The sequence below is a fragment of the Chironomus tepperi genome, unplaced genomic scaffold (assembly GCF_022539635.2).
Source record: "Chironomus tepperi strain 1889 unplaced genomic scaffold, CSIRO-AGI_Ctep_v1 contig_89, whole genome shotgun sequence".
In the NCBI taxonomy this organism is placed as follows: domain Eukaryota; kingdom Metazoa; phylum Arthropoda; class Insecta; order Diptera; family Chironomidae; genus Chironomus; species Chironomus tepperi.
In genome coordinates this window covers 1852031-1868525 of record NW_027226211.1, presented here as the reverse complement: position 1 = coordinate 1868525, position 16495 = coordinate 1852031, and the positions used below count along the sequence as shown (strand labels likewise).

General features: G+C 33.3%; 1 protein-coding gene across 1 annotated transcript in view; it reads right to left on the bottom strand.

Moving 5' to 3' along the window:
• shakB (shaking B) overlaps window positions 1-16495 on the bottom strand; it is a 272520-nt gene that overhangs the window by 195230 nt on the left and 60795 nt on the right. The window contains exon 2 of the mRNA XM_070635418.1: window positions 8578-8645. The gene's annotated coding sequence lies outside the window, so the exon portion shown is untranslated. The remainder of the gene's footprint in view (window positions 1-8577; window positions 8646-16495) is intronic.

Genomic DNA, 16495 nt, shown 5'->3' with positions numbered 1-16495 from the left:
TATTGTCACCATTATGGCATACTTGAGAGAAGTGCCACGTTTCAAGTGTACATAAGATGATAAACTACCATTTTCTTTTATATCCTTGTGAAAGTCTTAAAGGAAGTAATATTTCATTCTTTCACAATAAATTATGTAAAAAGAGAGAGAAAGAAAAAAGGAACAAAAAAAAAATCAATAGTTAAATTCACAGCAATTACTGTTGGAATCAGATGAAAAATAAGAATTTCTCACGTATAATGCGCAATGAATGAAGATTGAGGAAAAAGTTTTTTTTGCTGCCTTTCCCCTCAACAAATAATTTAAGACAAAAAATGTGTCAGATTGTTTATTAAAGAATTGCTGCTTCTTATTTTTTTTTTTTTTTTGGAAATGAAAATATTGGAAAGAAAAGTTTTTTGGAGCTGCACGTGACTTAAGATGTTTATTTCAAAATTTTTTTATGACTTTTTTTGTGAAGGGGGTTGCTCGCAATTGCTTATAATATGAAATTTAGGGGAGCTGTTGAGTGTTTTTGAGAATTTTTTGTGGGACTATGAAGACTCTTGAAGATGGGAAATTTTTAGGGAATTTGAAGGTTTTCAATCGGAAGTAATTTAAATTGCAGAATATTAGGTACACTGATTCAGATTATTTTAATCTTGGGGTTGAAAACTATATTAGACTCGAATTTCATATGAATTCAAGTCGGCTGTTCCATACAGAATCTAAGTTGATTTCGAGCTCTGCTTAATTGGTTCGAATACCACAAGGCTAACTGTCTGTATCTGAATTCCAACACCAGGCAAGAGACTCAGGCATTGATTAACCGATTTGTGCTATTCGGGTGTCTTTTTGTTAGCTTTAATGGCAAGTTAACGCACTTAAATGAAAGAAACAGCTCATTGACATTTAATAGACATGAGTTAGAATCTAATTTGTGATTAGCTATTGCAAGAATCCCAGAAAAATCATTATTTCATGTCATTTCAGTAAGAACGACTAAGAACATCTGAACGACAACAAATTCCACGACAGTAATCTTTGTCCACAAAGCTAGACGTAGAACTAGTTAGATAATAAGCTGTTGACTCGAGGACTCAAATTTGACCGAAACATAATTCAAAAAATACACTTCGACTCAGAAAAATTCAAAGAAACTTCAATCACTCCTCTTAATTCCTCCACTTTAACTTCTAATTCCAATCCCAAGCCACCACAATTTAAATTAGAAAAACCTCAAAAAAAACCCAATCAAATCCATACAAAGCCAAAAGAAAATCATTAATCCCCAATCTACAATAAACACAGCAGCTTTTTCAACCAAAAAACCCCTCAGCAAAAAAAAAAAAAAATTAATCATCCTAACACTGCACCGCCCGGGCACATTATTTTCGTTCCCCACGAGACATAAAAAAAAATAATCCGTAAAGGAATCCACTTCTTATTTTATTTTCTAAATTTTAATTTCCCCTCAACATCACTTTCAAATATTTATTTAGCAACTTGCATCGGTTGTATAGTAAAGTAATAAGGAAAGGAATAAGGCATACGAAGAGTAAAAAAAGCACAGCATTCGCTTTTTATGATTAAACCATAAAAAATATTTTTTTCATTTGTTTTTTGCTGTATTTTGTTTCTTACACGATTTGGATGCTAATGGTAGCAGCTTCAAACAAAAACAAAACAAAAGGGAAGAATAGTATTATAGAGATGAAGGAGGCACGCCGCATCATCATGTATGCATGTGCGATGATGCTTTCAAAAATTTATAAATCTCTTCTCGCATTAGAGTTTTGTTGAGCTATGTAAAGTTATTTTTTTTTTTGCTTCCTTATGTGTATGCTTCAGTATTTTTTTTTTTTTTTTTTAAATTCAGCTGCTTCGCTTTTTTGCAGGGGATTGTTTGGGGAGTGTGTGATGCTGAAAAGCTACTTGGCGCTGAACAATAATGAAAGAATGTCAGCTCAACGTGAGGACAGAGAATTTGAACCAACTAGGTGACAGAGTCAGCAACAGAGTCAGATGGACAGCCTTCTTTTTTAACCTAAGCTTCACATAGTAACATGGTTGCAGTAAGTAAGTAAGTAAATGCTGAGGATGGGTTGATCTGTCTTAAATTGAGGTAAATTAGCTTTAACACGCTTAAATGCAGTAAATGGACTGCTTAGGTATTGAAAATTGCAAAATTGATGTAATAATCTTAAGTTTGAGTCCTATTATTGCCAATATACTGTATATTAGCATCACATGTACTTTTCTAACTAGCTGCTGTGTCCTTACAAAGCCTCAAAATGTCCCGAATTTTCAACAAATCAAACACTCCATACAAATATTGGAATTTTTGACAAATTTTGAACATTTTCTTTTTGAAGGTCCGCCTGTTTTGCAAGTTTCGTACCTAATTTAAGTAGTACTTTGAATATTAAGACTTAAAATAGTCCAAAAGAACCCCAAATGTGTCAAACTTAAAAATGTCCCGATATATCTCAAAAGTGTCCCGATATTTTGCAAAAATCATCTGGCCACTCTACTTGTCCTTCATTTAAGGCTACAAGTTTATCTGCTAGATATATAACAGTTAAGATTGTGGACTTTATTATGAAATGATCGAAATTGACCAAAAGGGTGTTGAACAAGCAATGAGTATGGTTTCGACAGCTTGCTCACCTTAAATATAATAGATGAGCATGCTCGTGAGCGTTGCTCTCAGATTACTTTTCTCTGGAATTCATGCTCTTTGCTTTCTATGGATACTTATGCTTCCAGCCGATCCCTGACTTTTCTATCCAAATTTCAATCAAAAATTCAGCAAGACCCCCTAAAAACATCACAAAACATCCAAACCAACCCCCCAAAAATACGAAGCTCTTTTTCACTCCCCACATCTTACTCCGCTTTTGTTCTCACATCTCACACTGACTGTCAGGCTGTGTTTCAGGAAAGCAGCACAAAAAAAAAGAAGAAGGCATATCTGTGTGATGTGAATATGTGAGCAAACAATAAGGAGATAATAACAGGATATATGTATAGATGTACGTAACTACATTTTCAGAATTAGTTGTAGGAAAACATCAAAAAAAAAAAAGCTCAAAGAGTACATATATAGCTGGGATGTATATTATCATAAGTATTATTATTTGACATTTCATTTGTCGTCATGACGCTTTACGGAAATTAATTAAATATACATTTTGTGATTATATTAAAAGGTTTTTTTTTTGTTCTGCTGCTCTTAGGCATCAAAGAGACACAAAATACACAAAATTTTGCTGTGAGTTCCTTCCCTCCTATTCGATGTTCCCTGTTTAATTTCATTTTATGTATTTTAAGCAGGAATGAGAGGAAGAACAAATGTTCTTAATGCTAGATCAACTATCACACTGCTTCTATATAATTTCTGATGCAAATTTAATATTCTTTATGTATAATTGAATATTTTCTGACATTTTTCATGCTTCACATCAAAAAAATGGATATAACTTGAAAGCTTGAGAGATTTTGAAGTTGAAGAAAATTGTGTTTTAAGTAGTTTTATGTTTATTAATTTTGGTGCAGGAATGCTGCAGACTTTTTGGGGTTGTTGGAGGGGATTTTTGTGAGTTTTGTTGAATATTTGTTCAGATTTCAAATTTTGTGAATTTTTGACATTGAAAAGGCATCTTAATTTAATGGCTTCAAGCTTAAGACTCAAATAACTGTATAATCATTGATATTATTGGTTTTTAATGATGAAACTCAATCTAGAAGGCATATGATGATGATAAGGTCAAAGGTCTGACCTCGGTGTATTCTTAATCTAACCTGAGCGGGATTTTAACGAATCAGAGACACGCTGATTTAGAAATCGTTCTGATTTTACTGAAAAATTGCATTTTCAGACCCTCTCCCCTCACCATAACGCTTTGCCTCCTTAACATTTTGCTCCCTCTTCCGTACGCGTTAGGTAATTTTCAAATGTTCCCTTACAGCGATTCATCATCTTCTTGTAATGCTGTCCAGTGCTCAAAAAAGACTTGCAACGAAATTTGGGGTTTTGGGTGTTAATGAAGCTTTATCTCAGTCTAAATGGCTTATTGGAATACTTTAGGAACAAAAAAGCCAAAATTGTTGAATTAACACATTGTTGACAGGCTTAGTGCTCAGTCTATACCAATTTTATACCCCGGTCAGCACAAAGTACTCGTCCGAGTAGCGCTAAGTTGCCATATTACCAGATAAGACATGAAGTTGCCCTTTTGATACCATCATGGCTGAGTATGACCTATTTTTGTGATGAAAAATGAAGTTCGCTTCATTGTGCTGTTCGAGACATGGATCTAATAATACCAGGCTGATGTCAGATCTAATGTCAACCTAATTTACACATTTTTTTCATCTGGAATTTTCGAATTTAAATTAAACTTTAAAGTCTCAACAGAAAATTTGTTCCATTTCATTTAAAGCATCAGCACAACATGCTGACTACTACCCTAAATTGTTATATTTAAATGACATTGAAATTTTTCCTCTATTCAAGCTACTGTCGCAGCTCTTTCTTTCCCTCGTAAAAGATCTTTCATCAGAATTATTAGCTGAAGTAGACACGAAGGCATGTCTAGACAAAGAGTAAACAAATTTTCAAAGATTCAATGATAACTTCTTTTCTATGCGTAAATTTTTCAGTCTTCTGCTGTTGAATTTTTCCTGCCGTGACACTCAACCATTCAAAAAAGAGAGCAAAAATCGATATTAAGCCCCTGATTAATTTTTATCCACTATAAAGTGTCTTCCATTAATCTTCCAATCTCATTCACAATTTTCTCTCTTCTCGTATCTACATCGACTATGAGGTGATTTAATTAAATTAAATATTAATCCACTTTTTCGTGATGATATTGGAATGTAATTAAAGCTATATACCTGAATAGGATAGAAAAAAAATTCCTTTTAGATTTCTACAACCATCAAAACCCTCTCATTCATTCCGTCTCCGCTTATTTCTCATCATCATTACTTATTGAAATTGATTATTTTACTCTCGATAGAGTGGGGATGTGGGGGGAAGTTCTGTTTTGAAACTTTATGTACATACGTATTTATCCTCAATCAATCCAGAAGTTAAATGAATGTACATTTGGATATAAAAATATATAAAAGGAGTACAGAATGTGCTATGGGAATGTTCATTAGTGATGTTAGTTTGTAAGTGCCGGAAATGCTTGATGTCGGTACTGGAAATGATATTAACTGATCTTAAGAGGGAAGAAAATATGTATGGTAACCCTCAAGTGAATAGGTTATTATTTTACTAGGAAAATGCCTGTGTCTAGTGCCGTCATGGTGCGATTTGTTGTCCTTTGATCTAGACCGACTTTTAGTTAAGGCTCATCTAAAACTACAGACCTGCAAGCTTGGACAAACTATTAGATACTGTATCTTGTGAAAAAAGAGAGGAAACCTTGTCAATCATCAACTACCTTTACGTTTAAAGCAGCAAACGTTCCATAATACCTCGATTCTAATTTAAGGACATTTTCAATACCCTAGTGTTGAGCTACGGAGATTTAGGCAATATTCAACACTATCTAGTGAATTACAATTGCATGTTTCAGCCTCAAACATAATGTTAATGATTAATGGAACTTAATAGTCAAATAAACCACTTTTAGGTATTGTCTGTGCCACGAAAGCATGTTCTTTGCATGATAAGAGAAGAGCGATAGCTAAAGGTTCCCGAATTCTCAGCGACAAATTCATAAAAACACGTAAAAGCACAGTAAAGACACTTAAACTTAAATTAAGATAACACTAAGAGCACACGACGAAGAAAGGACCGAAAGTATGTCCCTACGACGACTTTACTTTACCCTGAAGCAGGATTTCATCGATTCTGAGTTGAACATCGATTCTTGCTAGCCTGGAGCCAAACTTTCAGCCATTTTAACGCAATGTGTCTTCACAAAAGGGCATTGACTCCAAATAATAGACATCATTCACAATCCAGCCCCCAAAATAAGCAAGAAAATTTTTTTGGCGTAAAATACGAAAAAGAAAGGAACTAAAATAAAAAAAAAACTTTCCTATTCCTTATATTCCTTGTATTATTGCTTTTAACGACCAAAAATTCAATACAAAGAAAAGAAGAAAAAAGAAGGACGACGACAAAGTTTATTTTTCTTCCTCTCCTCTTGTATATATCCTTGTGGTTGGTTCCACTTATTTTTTTGCAAATGAATTAAAATGTGCCATTGACATGAATACGAAAAAAGCTTCTCTTTTTCTATTGCTCCCTATAATTTCTTCAAGTTGTGTGTATCTCGTCTCCCTTCCTTTACGTTTATCAGGGAATGAATAAAAGAAGTAGAAAAATCGATTAAGATTTGCTTTTTTTCTTTTTTTCATTCGTTTGAACTTTATTCATCGCATATTGAAAGAAATAAAAAATATAGACATAAAATGAGCATATTTACATATATCCAATCTGTGGATATAGTTTTGGTAACTGAAATTTTTTGAGGAAATTGCTCACTTGAATGGAATTGATTTAATGTTTTATGTTTGATCATGATTCATATGAGTACGGGATGCAATGTTGACTTGGCGGGACAATAGTTTGGTATTTTAGTACATGTAGCAACGTGCATGAAGCATGCGGAAACATTTAACATATTTATTCAGAAGAAGCATTTGTAATGCTGTGTACTGTCGTGCGGAATGATTTCTGTGTGTATTTGACAGTTTTAGTTGCATGTCCAATGCTACTTATTTGCTTAAATATTAAGATTCTGAGGCCATAATCATTGAGTTGAAGATTCATTATCGAATTTCTCTTTTTGTATTGAAATCACATATCATTTACTAATTCTAGATCTTTATAGATTTTAGTAGGGTTTGTCAGTTATGTCCAAGTTTGTGCATATTGCTAGCAAGGACACATTACACTGCATGTAATTTAAGCACTCAGGTGCAATACTGAAAGAAACTTGTCGATCGTGAAAGTATTGCTTGTGGAATCGAAAATTGGCAGGCAATAGCTAGCGACTAGGGGTTTCAATCCCGGGACAAAATCCCAATCCCGGGATTACGGGATTTGAAAATCTCAATCCCGGGATCCCGGGATTAATCCCGGGATTGGATAATGAAAAAAATATCAAGTTTTTAGCTGAATTCCAGTGCAAATGTAATACTAATAGTTTTATTTGAAATTTTGAGGCTAAAAAAACATCATTTCTAGTACACAAAAATGTAGTTTAAGTAGTTAGCAAGACAAGTTAATGTCAAAAAATTGTCAAGATCTATGTTTTCAAAGCCGAAATCAAGATATCAACATCATGCCTTCTCAAAATCCCAATCTCGATAGATTTTTGAGATCGAGAATAGAATTTTCGGGAACTCGGGATTTTTCGGGATTCCCCGGGAAATCCCGATATCAAGAAAGCATAATCAACACAGAATTTGCCTAAATTTCTGAGATTACATACAAATAAATTTAATTTCTGGCCTTTCAAAATATTAACAAATTTAATATGAATTTTTAAAGAAAGTTTCAATTTTTGTTATTTGATACTGTAAAGCCATATTCAACTTCAACTTCAAAAATTGTGGATGAAATTATTAAATTATATTATTAGACATGATTTTCAAAAGTGTGATTCTTAAATTTTTTAAAATTTTGACTTTAAACTTGAAGTTTTTGTATCAACATCAAATGAATTCTCAATCCCGTAATCCCGGGATTGAAGCTTCTCCAATCCCGGGATTGCGGGACCGGAAAAACGTTCGGGATCCCGGGATCCCGGGATGCGGGATCCCGGGATTGAAACCCCTACTAGCGACTGAGTCAACTTAAGACACAAACTCATACTTTCAACAGTATTTTTTGAGCGTAATTACACAGTTCCGCACAATTTCTAATATAAGCTAATATAAGCTCTAATTCATGAGTTTCCAAAAGACAAACGACATAGAATTGACTGAAAATCCAACAATAAGACAGCTTGACTATGGCCTTAGACCAGATTCGATAAAACCCAGCCCAAATCTAGAGTCATGTCGACTGTATCCTGTCTTCCAGCGTTTTTATGTCGTGTGCTTCTTGTGGCTATTGAATTGCCTTAAAGTATGACTCTGAATACTGTAAAATCGTCAAAATTTGATCGCACGAGTAATTAGAAAGGTTATCTAGAACTAAGTCATGACCTATAAGTTTTAATACCGTTTTAATTAGTCAAACGATTCCTATTGCTTCTACTGTCCATTCAGCTGCCATGAAATCACCATTAAAATTATACAAATCTTTTAAATCTTAAATCTTGATCAAATTTATCATTATTTAACACAATAATTAATTCCTGGCTCAATATCCGAAGCAACTTGTGTCTAAATCTCAGATAAACTCATCCTCACATCTATCCAAGTCAGGTAAATAATTTCATTTCATTTAAATCATTTTATTATGCAGTTCTTGACCTAAGCAATACAATTTGATCTAAGAAAGTCCATCCATCTGCACAAACTAATGCTTTTTGGCTAAGACAACCCAAAACTGACCCTTTTAATGCATAAAATAATTTCATGTTGTCCAAAAAAGTATTTTAAATGTAAAAACAAACCAACCTCTGTTTCCATGCCAAATGATATGCAAGTAGCAGACATACTGACACAGAAAGCACCGATAGCTTCCCCTATAAAAAGAAAAAAGAGAGAAAAAAAAGGAATTTATTAACATAAAAATAGAAAAAGAAATTGTTTAAAAATGCAATAATCCAATACACAGTACTGAATGGATTATTATGCGCAAAACAAAATGTTTCAGCACATGATATATGCTTATACATTTGCATCATGAACCGGAATGAATGCAATTTGAATTATAAATGTCAATATAAATCATGATCAGGATATATTGAACGTGCTTTCATTGAGTGAAGAGGATGAAATAAAAAATTAAAGTTTACGTCTTGTTATATCCAATGGAAATTCAATCAAAATAGAGGGGAAAAGACGATGAAATAAATGAGAAACTATTTCTTGCAGAAAATTTAATTTTTAAGTGTATTTCATTCACATAATTTTTAATAGTCTTGCAGTACTTTTTTTTTGTAACTAAAGTTATGGGATTGTACTTGGATATTGCAGTATAAAATGGAAGCCTTTTACGATTCCCTTTTTTTTTTGTTGGAATAATGAGCAAAAACCCATCAGGCTTATTTAAGGAATTAAAGTGGAATCATTAAATAAGTTTTTTTTCTTTTTTTATTCATTTCCGAAAGTTGCAAAATGAAAAACTTTTAGTCGCCTAGACGTGCTTTGTATTTGGATATTTTTTTCAGGCAGACTTTGAAGTGGCTTGTTATTAACTTAATGACTTGAGTAATAAATGTGGAATGGTAAAGGATTTGATGTTATTAATTAAAATGATAATTGATAAAGGAAGTCTGATGGAATCAAAATAGAGTTTATTACATTTGATTCTGTTTTGAAAGAACTGAGGGAGTTTTAGTAAATATTAGGTTGGGTTTGATATTGAATTAGGAAATTTTGACAAATAATTAAGCATGTTTTGACAAAAAATTAACAAATTTGACGAAAAATTTGCAATTTTTGAGCAAAATTTCACAAAAATTGAGTAAATTTTGATAATAATTGGTAAAATTTAATAAAATTGAGCAAAATTTGGCAATAACTAATTCAATTCTGTCACCAATGTAGACAATTTATTGTCAAATATTAGAAAAACTAAGCAAATTTTGATAAACAATCTTCAGTTTGACAAAAATTGACAAAAACTGAGCAATTCTAGCAGAAATTTAGCAAATTTTGATAAACATTGTATGAAATTTGACAAATCTGTGCAAGTTTTGACAAAAAATGAGCAAATTTTGACAGAAATTCTACAAACTTTGACAAATCTGAGCAAAAATTGTCAAAATTTGACAAAAATTGAGCAAATTTGTGATAACTTTGACAAAATTGAACAAATCTTGGCAAATATTGAGTTAATTTCACAATAAATTGAGAAAATACGACAAAATTGTAGGAATACTTAGAAAATTGGCACAAATTAAGGCGAAATTTAACAAATTTTGACAAAATGTTAGCAGTTTTTGAGATAAATTGATCAAATTTGATAAAAGTTGAAAAGAGTTCGGCAATTGTGCAAAATTAGACAAAATCGAGCAAAATTTGACAAAGCCGAGTTATTTACAACTTCATCAATTCCTAAACAACTACCACAAAAAATCAACAAAATCAATTAACACGACCAAAAACTTTCATCAGTTTTCCAATTTCCCTCAGAAAAACTTTCATTATAATCACTTTTCCATCTCCAAAATGTCTTTATTCCACCATAATTACATCCACCACACAAAATACTTCGATTATCTCCCAAAACTTCCCCCAAAAATCCTCAAATAATCCCATCCATAAACTACCTATCCAACTACACTTTCCCATCCACATTTTCTAATCTATTCCTAAAAAAAAGTTCTTTCAATATCATTTTTAACCCACTAAAGTCATTTAAAGTTTAGGAATTTTTTTGGAAAGTTATCAAAAAAACAGGATATGCATGCATACCAAAAGAAAGTAGAAAAGCATCAAAAGTACACATTTACAAACATAAACTATAAAGTCATAAAACTAAACTCGTTCTATTAAAACCTATTACAATAACTTTACAATAAATTTTTCCCCATGGACTAACTTCGACGATAGAAATGGCAAAGCATAGTGTGAGTGAACAAGTTAAGCATAGGAGGAACGAAAAAAAAAATCTTTTTAGATTTCTTAAAAAGGATGAAAAAAAATGTATATCCATGAAATATCGAAAAGTTTCAAGGAAAACCAGAAGGTAAGTTGAGAGTAGAAAAACTGATGGTTGATGTGCATTTTGGGGCGTTTTGAGGTTTTAGGCGCATTTTGGGGGGTGTATTGACATAAATTGAGGTGGCTTAGAGGATATTTGACTTAGAATTTAGTTTAAAGATTGTCAATTTACGACAAAAATTCAGAATTTTGTCAGTATAATCCTTTTTGTCACTCGAGAGCTTACTCACCTCATACATACTAGATAAGCATGTTCGTGAGCGTTGCTCTTAACGTATTCTCTTGAAGGTACGTTCTTTGCCTGTCTACTTTTATTAAATGAGGTCAAGCTTCAGTTTCAGGTGACAAAATTATACTAGATTCTGTACACGATTACTGAAGTTTAGTGCATATCTCTGAGCTCATCTGACGGATTATGCCCATACTTTGAAATACGTTATCAATTCCCAAAGTCAACAGCATTGCCTTTTCTAATCTTTGAGCTCTTTGTTAGAGCTTGAAGTCTAAAATGACCAAAATTTTAGCTTTATCTCGGCTAATTTAAACATGGCACACAATTGTGCCTATAAATTAGTTACGTTAGCAGTATTTCACGAGTTAACTACAAAGTCACAAAATCTTGTTGATTGCTTCTTAGTTGACCTATTGCGTCTCATAATTTAAGACATTTCTAATTAACGAGAGCAAATTAAGAATTCAACTAGTTTATGATTTTGAGCCACTAAGCTGTCCTCACAAAATAAATTAATATAGCAATTGAACACTTTATTTCGACAATCTTCAGATTGCCTCTAATTACCCATCCAGTCAGCCATCCAAATCAATCAAATCCAACCATCCCAACACCTCCAAAAAAGCACACCTCAGAAAAACAAGCTCCACAAGAAAAGAAAAAACTGCAAACAGCACAGAAAGATATAGAATAATTCTCAATTTCCCATTGGAATTTATAAATTTCATTCATTTGATAAAATGTACATTCTCATCTATATTTGGGGATCTTGGGAGGATGGTTTCGGTATATGGAACGAGAGAAATTGAATGCACGTAAGGAAAGGCAAAAGCACAACAACGACGAAAAAAAGAAGGAAAATTTTTTGAAGAGGAACAAAGAAGAAAAGAAAAAGAAATTTGTAAAGATATTCGATCGATATGGAACAATAATAGTCTCACGTATATAAATTTTCCCTTCTATTCCTATTTTATTTGTGGCTTCTAAAAAGTCATTTTGAGCTACCCCAAAACTCATAGAAAGTCATTTGCCATTTTTTCGGTAACAGGAAATTTCTTAGGAGAACAAAACACACCAAAAATTCTGTCACTTACTGTATATGTGCTATGTGTTATAACGCAATTCAGTCTTCAAGCCACCCTGCACGACAACAAGGAACAGTAAAAAGCACGAGGAACAGCAGCGGAAGAAGAAAAAAAAATCTTAGAAAAAAGCAATAACTTTGAACACATTTTTTTGATATTCATCTTTAGAAGTGAAGAAAAAATAATAATATTGAGAAGTGGATGGTTGCGGCAACAACAACAATATTCATGATGACAATGTGTATAGAGTATAGGCATGTTAGGATGAGCAGAGATGGGTAATGGTGGTTAAATTGGTTTATTAATGAGGATGTGTTTGAATGGGTGAGAATATGAAGGGTTGAACACTTTTGTAGTGTACATTTAAGGATGATATGAGTCATGTAGGTATGACGGTAGCATATGTAGCTAGCGAAAGTTCGAGAATCTGGATTGACGCTATATTTAGAGAAACATTTCATTGAAGCATTGTGTAGAAATAGATTTTGCTTGATTAAGGAATTTTTAGTTCGAAAAATGAGCTACAAAAGCAATCACGGTGCCATTTTCGCACTTTTATGTCTTGTCGTTAGCACGGAGACTAAACGGTTCCTCAGCAGCTATGTTTGTTGTGCTGCACGAATTTAACGGGGTTTTAAAGGTGTAAAAATCGAAATGTTCATGATTATTACGACCTATCTAAGATGAGGTTCTCAGAACCGACTCAATTTTAGACAAATTTCAGACTCAATTCAGCCCGTTCCTTCAAACATGCCCCATTCCTGGTTAATCCCCTGTCTAGTTTACAATGCATTCAATATCAGCCTAGGGCACGTAATATACCAACCTATAAAAGATACACTTGGTATCGGAAATTGACAAGTGGAAGCCAGCGATTAAGCCAGCTTCAGGCGACTCTGGTGGGAGGTCATGCATCACAATTGATTTGTACGACCAGAGAAATAAGAAAGTAAGTAAGTATAAAAAGAACATATCCTCAAATTCCACTCATTACTGACATCCCAACATCAATTTACCAATAAACCAGCACAAAATTCTCAACACTCTTTCCCAACCCTGATGTTTTGTATTCCAAAAATAAGGAAATGAAGGAAAAGAAATGTGTGAGTGAGAAGGAAAGATAAAAGAGAAGAAATTTTTAGCTGCATCATTTAGAGTAGATCTAAAATCTATGAATTGATGTATATAAATAACATCACAAGAGTGAGGCATACAAGCAAAGTAAAGACAGAATCTTCTCATGCCATCAACAGCAGCATATCCAAAACGCAGGCAAGCTCAACTCTAAAGGAATCAATATTTGCTTGAATAATCTGTGGATGGATATGTAGATATTTGAATAAGTATGAGGTTTAAATGTTTTTTGGTCCTTTTTCCATCTCCTTCCTTCCTATTTGCTCTTTCTTTGAAAAATATAACGAGTATCGAGTGAATAGACACACATAACTACATGAAGTTATGTTATTTCGGACAGATATGTGTGCCCGAGCATATACACATAATATTCATAATATTTTTACTTAATGATTCATCCTCAACATCAACATTGCCTATATCTCCCATTCAAAATTACATTTCTATAGAAAATATACAGTTTTTCATTCATACGCATACAAAAAAATTGTTCACATTCATCGATAAACCGGAAATTGTATGGTGAATATTTCAGATAGATTATATACTCAACAATGTAAACTTTTCATGTCTACATGAGCACAAATGTCTTTTTATTTTGTAGCTTCAATTTCTTTTGAGATCTTCTCTTTTTTTCATGTGCATTTTATGCATAATGAGGTGTTGGAATGGAGTCGTTTTGGGAGATAAAGAGGCTGTTATGAGACTATATGGATAAATAAATCGGAAATTGGGGAGAGCAGGAGATTTTGGGTCAGTTTAACATGAATTTGAAATAAAAAGTGAATATGTAGGCTAATTTTGAATGTTTGGTAGGCAGGTATGGAAATTGAGGGACTATGAATTTGTCTATAAAGCAAAATGGAATGGTTAGTCCTCAATATTCACGTTTAGATTAAGATAGTGTTTTGTAGATTCAGAGCCAGGCCTGAAACGTCCCATAATAGGTAAAGAGCATGTTTTCATGGTAAGAATGCCACTACAAAACAGAAATATCACTTTGATACCTAAAAGCGGTCTTTTTACCTGTTCAAGGGTCAATTGGACAGATTTATCCAGACACTCGACTGTCTCTGAGTCTTAAGACACCTCAAACTGCTCATGTATAAGTCCCTTATAAGCCTTTGTAGCGCTTAATCGATCAGAGTCATTAAATATGACAATTAAAGACAAGCATGCAGTTTGAGTGTTTTAGAGTAGGATTCTGAGAGTAATCTTTGGACTAAAAAAGGAAGAACATCTTTATAAATGTAGGCGTAATTGGTAGACAGAAATCATCAATAGGGCCACTTTGAATGACGTCTGAAAGAGGTCGTGGATATCAATTGATCTCTACGACCAACGAAGAGAGTAAGTAAATCCATATTTCTCTAACCTTATCCCAAATTCAAACAAATCCCAACATAACAAATCCTCAAAAACTTCAAAGATATCAAAAAGTCACACAAAAAATCACTTTCATTCCACAAGAAAACGTGTGGCATGATTTCTCGTCCATTTTTTGCTCTCTAGTCTCCTCATGTTCATATGGTGTAACATAAACTACTCAACATTGGCTAACTCCAACATCGTTGATGTTTTTATTTCATTCCAAAATCTCAGAAAAAATGTCACTTCTTTCAGCATCAAGCCAGAGGAAGGAGACGAAAAGGGTAAAAAAAACCAAAGGCACAAAAAAAGTTGAAACTTATTCTTCATATTTCTTCTTGCTACAATCTACTCCGTCCATATCTTTTGGTACGGTTTTTTAACAACTTGAAATAATATCCCATTTACTGTTCGGTGACTGTCCATAAAAACTTTCAAGTTAAGGCAAAAGAAGCAAAAAAACTACATTTTACAAATTTCCGGTCTAATGATATTGTTAACCATTGAACAACTGAGTGACTAACTGACTCTTTATGCTCACTCTGTTCCTTTCTCTTCTTCTTTTTTGCCATCGATTTAACTACGACGAGAAAAATGTGTTCGTGGAGAAAGCAAAAAAAATTATAGACGAAGATCTATAAAAAAAATCCAATTGACTCAAGAGCGCTTCCGGAGATAGATTTCATAACACTCATTTTGAACAGACAGGAATGTAAAGAAGAATGAATGAAAAAAAAAATTGTGCAAATATTTCACACACCACATATGTTCATACATCATTTAAAGAAGTAATGGAGAGCAGAGTGTAATTTTCTGTGTGGATATTGATGGGGAGTCTTGGAAGAGTTGGCAATTATTATTGACAGCTTTGTTGAAGTGTCAAGTAATGAAGTTTTTAAACGTCAGTCCTTAGAGGAATTGTAATCTTTTAGACATGGCAATCCTGTCTACATTGCAATCCTTTAGACATTGCAATCCAGAAGTCACAGAAGGACGGAATTCACCGAAGGACAGAATTCACGGAAGAACGGAATGTTTGGGGAATAAAAATGGCCGAAAATCTGACCGCAGTGCAGCGTGACTCTACAATCTGGTAAAATTCAGATTAAATCAGGCGATTAAAGGTCGGAGTCAAGTTAGTCGATTTCAGATCACACTCGAAATAGCCTATTCCAAACAAGAATTAAGTCAGCTGATTCTAGACAAGAAACAAGTCAACCGATTCCAGACCAAAGTCAAGTAAGTCGATTTAAGGTCAGAGTTAACTCAACCGACTTCAGGTCAGAGTCAATTCAGCAGATTCAAGACCAGAATTAAGTCAGTGGATTCAAGGCAAGAAACAAGTCACCAAATTTCAAACTAGAGTCAAGTCAGCCAATTTCGGACTAGAGTCCGAATCAGTCGTTTGCAGACCAGAGTCAAGTTAGCCTAATTCCGGATTATCAGCAGCTTAAATGACATGCGTAAAACATTAAATCATAAAATGAGAATCAATGCATAATATTAGTCCATAAAGTGCGTATATCTTCATTTGAAATATGAAACTACCTCAACCATCCTTTTCAGCTAAGAATATCTTAAAATTCATCAAAATATCCCATAAAAAGCATATTAAAGAATGCAGTTTAATGGTAATTCAACACATTATCCACACCAAAACTCATTAGTGACCAAAAATCATTTAATTCATCACCATCGCTTCAAAAATTCTAATTCAACCCAAAATCTGCCACAGCACGTAAAAATTCACCCAAATTTTACTTCAATTCAACCTCAATGTCCACACAAAAGCAGCATTTCAACACAGAAAAATGTCCAAACCTCAAAAATAAATCAAATTAATTTCCCCAAAATAAAAACACATCCTCTACTGCAATGTCTTTGA